Source organism: Egretta garzetta, unplaced genomic scaffold (genome assembly GCF_000687185.1).
Source record: "Egretta garzetta isolate BGI_Z169 unplaced genomic scaffold, ASM68718v1 scaffold117, whole genome shotgun sequence".
NCBI lineage: Eukaryota > Metazoa > Chordata > Aves > Pelecaniformes > Ardeidae > Egretta > Egretta garzetta.
In genome coordinates, this window is record NW_009260479.1 from 5662569 (window position 1) to 5668227 (window position 5659).

Genomic DNA, 5659 nt, shown 5'->3' on the forward strand with positions numbered 1-5659 from the left:
AAAAAAAAAAAAAAAAACAGAAAAACTACCCCAAATTTTTCTCACCGGTTCTGCTCAGAAGAGCCGCTTTGCAGTGCCAGCTGCAGAGCTGCCGTGTTGTACTGGAGAGTGCCGCGATTTCAGACAGCCGCTCTTGGAGATGGGGCACCTCAGGCTGTGTGTTAACTCTGAAGCCTACCAGCCATCATTCGGTTTTTAATACCAGCACTTATTGCACTGTTGCAGCTTTCTGAAAAAACAAGCTACTGTTGAATTTAATGCTAGGTTTAATTTGAACCTGATGTCATCCCAAAGCAAGAAAACTTGTCTGATTCCTGGTCATTCCTGGTGTGCAGCTGGCAGAGGGCCCTTCTGGTGGGGGCCTGTGCTGTTGAGCTCTTGCACCAGGACCCTGTAACATAGGAGCCTGGGCACCACACGGAGCCACGCTGGTGGGCTGAGCAACAGGCTCTGGTTTCTCCAGGAAATTGCCTCTGCTGGGCTGGTAGAAGAGGTGAAGCGAGCTGGTGTAGGAAGGAGGTGCAACATCCCAGCCAGCATCGCGCAAGCCCTTTCCAATTTTTGCCCTGCAAGGATCAAACAGCGCAGCCCAGAAATCTCTGTGAAGCTAACAGAGGTGCAGAGCTTGAGCTAAGGAAGAATCACCTGGAATACACACCGTGCCGACATACCCAGCATTAGCAAAGTAAACAGGGCAGAAATCAAAACTTCAAGGGCTCTCTTGTGCAACAGGGGTCTTGTCCAGACCAGCAGAGCTCATTCATTTCTACGCAGAACTCCACAGCAATAAACTTCTTTGCAAGATCTGGTTTTGAACGTTTTTCTTTGCCTTACTGAAGCACCCAGACAGTGCAGTCAGTGAAGTCCTGATCCCAGAAAGGATTCCAAGCCAAGGGACATGAGCCAAGGGACATGTTATGGTAGGTGAAGTCAGTGGGACTGGAGATGCGCTGAGCATCACACACAGCTTCAAGTCTGGAGTTCTCCTCACCAAAGGGAGCAACAGCCATAGAGGAGCAGCAGTGGCCATCATGGCTCAGGGCTGGAGGTCCGCCGTTGAGTAATCCTCCCACCAAACCTCCCGTGAGTCACCTCCCAAGCACCTGGCCTAAGGCTATCTTGGAACAAGCTGAGTAAGAGTGGATAAAAACATCAGGAAAAGAGCCACGCAGAAGTAAGAGTTAGCAGCTGCAAGCGGAAGAAGATAATCACGGTATCTGACAGGATAATCAGCCCTGATGATTTTAACTTAGGTTTGTAATCAGATTTTTTCTTTTCATGCAAAGAAAGCACTTGGTATCACCAGAGCAGATCCTGATTTCGTTGCTTAGTTTTTACTTCATCTTTACCCAAACAGTGCTGCTGGGATGAGAGTCCTTCCATGGTACGAATGAGTCCTTACTGAACACGGACTTGACAATATGACCTGAGGATCAGTGCTTCTCTTGGTGGGACCCATTTGCAAAACACAAACATCCACCATCATTTCAGACAGCCCAGGGTATTCAAGGCATCCCTGTGGAGCTGATAGACTGGGCACGGGAGGCCCATAGCCGAGAGCGGCAGCTGGAGGCTGCACAGATGATGTGAACATCTCAGCTGGCACTAGGCTCAAGTTTTGAACCCCACACTCCATGTCGACTAATATGTAAACCAGAGATGTCGATCAGTGTTTAAGCTGAGAAATACTGGGGTTTCGGGATTTTGCCCAACAATCAAACACTGGAAGTAGACCCTGAAGCCAACAAGCACACATAGGTCAGCATCATCATGCTCACAGCTCATGGTCATGAGAAGGAGCAATCTCCTGGAAGGTGCAGCCGGGTGAGGGAAGTTTGAACACAAAGTTATGGGGTTGGTAGAACAAGAAGCCTCACGCAGGAGCTGGCGAATGAGTCCTTCCCATCAGATCTGTGGTGGGACTTGGGGAAAGAACAGCTGCATTTGCCTGCCTGCTCCTTGGGCATGTTCCACCTGCTTAATTGAAGGCAGGTCCAAATGAGCCATCTGTTGACCTGGTTGAGGAATCAGAGCTTCCCATTAATTTTAAGATATTTTTACACGTTATTAAAGGCCTAGAAGGAAAGGAGAGATGGATAAAAAACAATGGTAAGAAGCTTTGCCTTAGAGGCACAGGTAATATCTGTAACAGCTGCTACACCCTATGCCTAAGCTAATTGTTAAATGAGTCACCCTGGCAAAAGAAGCATTAATAAAGGGAAGTGAAGACTGAACATCTGGAAAATAATATGAAAGGGAAGAATTTTCATATTTTGGAACTCCTTGCTGGGTGGGAACTGCTTGGGGAGACGGCTCTAATTGCTTGTCTGAGAGAATGAAAAGTGAGTCTATTCCCAGTCTGAAATCAGCACAGTCATTGCGTATTCCTCTCCGCTCTCCCATCCCAGTGCTGCAACTGTTACGTGGGGCTCTGACCTGCAAAGACCAAGACACGCTCTTCACCTTCTGCGCCTCGGTTGGATAGTGATGGGGGTCCATAAAACCAACGGTGTACACCAGCCTCCTCAGGACCTGGGTGCAGGCTCAGGAGAAGTTGGTTGGAGCAGCTGAGTGCAAGTCACGCTGTCAAAGTGAGGTTATTCTGGTGGCACCTGTGTCTCGGTGCTGATCAGCATTTACCAGGATTCATTTCAATCTCTCTCTGCCTGGGGCTGTCTAACCTCCTGGGCAATGGCCATGGGGTAGGGTGGGAGAACATCAGGCCTGCCTGCTCCTGCTGCGCCCAGCCCTGCACATCGTGGCTGTGTGCTGGGTATGGGGAGCTAAAGGCATGGTCAGGTTTCTCCCTCTACAGAAAAATGGCACGGCCAACATACAGCAAACTCCTCCGTGCACATCTTTGGGGAGACCTGGTCCACCTTGGCAAGGAGCTCTGCGGAAAGTGTCTGCACCACAGTCTGAGCTGGACTCTCTCCCCACTTTGACACTTGAAACCGGGCTGGATGAAACTCGGGAATGTTCTCAGGTCTCGTTCAGCTCCATCAAGGAGAGCCAAACCGGGATGCGCTGGATTCCTTTGACAGCAGGATGCTGGGATTTTAGCACATGCTTGGAAAACAGGTTGTGCTGCAGTGCCTGTGCTCTGTGTCTGCCTGAGCTTTGCTTTTCTGCTCACCATTTCACTGGAGGAGCAGCTAATGATTCTTCTGCCTTCCCTCCATTTGGCCTTCTCGCTCTTCTGTCATATTGTGCTTTCTCTCAGTCTCCTCCTTCCTATCTTGCAGAAGAAGCTCCTTCACTAAACACCTTCAAACAGCGCTGTACAGCTGGAAGATCTCCATCCAGCCCTGGTACCTCTCAGCCCAGCGTTGGTCTCTGCACAGATGAGTACCTGGCCAGGCGGTTCCTGGGCAGGGACATCCCAGGGCACGTGTCCAGGAGGACACGGGGGGTCTGCAACAGGCACATGGTGAGGGCAGGGATAAGAAGAAGCACTGAACAAGGGCTTTGTGGCAAGACAGGGGCCGAGCCTGAAAACAGCTCAGCCGCCATCCAAACACGATGCCGCTCCCAGCCCTAGCTTGCAAGGCATCACCAGTGGCACATCAAGCCCTTCTGAGCTTTTAATTTCCACCTGCAAAAGGAACGGGAGAGTTTTTTGGTATTTTATGTTTGCATTTTGGAAGGTGAAGATGCCAGCCTGAGCACCAGCAGCGCTGATATTGAGTACCTCACTCCTAGGGTCCCCCAGCACCGCCCCAAATCTCACCCCTCTGGTGCCGCTGAAGGGAGGATGACATTGGACACCTATTTCTAGCTGGCTGAACACAAAATTGTCGGTAACTGGCGACTCCGATCTGCTTCTTCCCAGTTTTCTTCGAGAATAGGCATGCGTGGGAATCGATTTTGCAGGCAGAGAAATCGGAAGCGTTGAAAAGATCTGACACGGGGACACGTCACCAGCCCCTTCACAGCCTGTGCCGTGACGCTGTGGCAGGGCGCTCGGGAGGGGCGTCCGGTGGCACGGGGCAGAGAAGGGCTCAGCGGGGCCATGGCGTGGGTGCCAGGGACAGGGGTGGAGAGGGAGGGCACCCTGGGCACCCCTGGGTGCAGGGGGTGGGATGGCACCGAAGCACGGGCAGGGAAGAGGCTGCAGCAAAGGAGGGTGCGCGTGGGGGGACCGGGGCCGGGCAGGCACGTTCCCAAACATCCACGCAAGGATCCTAAAACGTAATTATGAAATTTTAAAAAACAACTTGACGTTATAATTATAATGGTTCCTGGAGGAGCCGCGTAATTGAATTCTAGGGTGTCTCACTCTTATTGCAGACGCTAACAAGAGAACGGCTCAGCTTCCCTCGCAGCCTTCCCGGAGCCCTGCAAAGCTCGGGAGACACCCAACAATTCAATTATTGTTTCCCTCCGGAAAGCAGATCATTTTAGACACGCGGCCAGCTCTAATTACAAAGGAGAGGGGGGAAATTTCTCGTGTCCAAAATTATTTGACTCATTAGAAGGATATACTTTCCACCAGGCCTGAAGAGCTGAAGCTCCGGTAGAAAGATGGGAAGGAGGGGAGGAGCAGCACTGCCGGCAGGGAGGGCAGGGACCCCAGCCCCCAGCAGCATCCCCAGGAGCCTGCGCTGGGGGCTGAGCCCCTCCAGCTCCTCCCTTCCCCACGCAAAGCCCTTTTCCATGCAGAAGGAAAACTGGGGCTGCAACCAGGGGTGGCCAGGCAGGCAGGTTTCGTCCAGACCAGGAGGCTTCACCCGGGCAACCTGCGAGGATCTGGCAGGAGCCAGGCCAGGGCTGGGGTACGGGGTCTTCCCTCCTCCCTGCTCCCCTCAGGAGTAAAACCAAGGTCTTTCACTCAAAAGCTTCATTATGGTGTTGTGTGGGGTTTTTTTTTCTCAGATTATATTTAAATGCTCTTTTATGGAGAAAGATGATTTTACATAGGGGAGGTCCCTTTTCCAATTACCATTAATTAACTCATCCCTAATAGATTTTTTTATAGCCCTCCCTTTCCCGTGGCCGGGCAAAGGCAGTGGACGGGAGGCTGAGCTGCTGCTCTGCCCCAGGATGGATCAGGCCGCTCCAAACCCCCCCGAGATGGCAATTTAGAATGCTTTCATATATTTTTTTCAATTTTTTATATATATTTTTATAATTACAATAATGCCTGCAGGGGCGATGCTTCTGCCCAGTGTGCCCAGCTTGGGCAAGGGGGAAGCCATGCTGGACACAATGCTCCCGGGACCACCCTGTGCCCCAGCCCCAAATCCACTCCTTCCCTCCTTTCTCGCACAGCGAAATGAATCCGATGTCATGTTTATGGTTAATTTGAAATCTAGCACTTGTTAGATAATCCTGTTAGTAGCTTGCGAAAACAAGGGACCCCTCGTATAATCAGTAATTATAACAGGCGTTTTATGTTAAATTATATCTAATAGGCAAGACAAAAAGGGAAAAGTGTTTTCGGATGGAGCCTTCCTCACCCCACCCCCCCACAAAAAAACCCTACCTAAAGTCTTCTCCGTGGTGGAATTATACATCTGGGGGGAATTAAAAACTAAAGGGGTGGGGAGGTCAGGGCCGGGGTGCCAGGGAGCGGGAATCGGGGTGATTCCTCCCCCCCACCCCCGGCAGGACCTGCCCCAGCCGGGCACCGGCGAGGAGTGCGGGGGGGCCCCGGGGG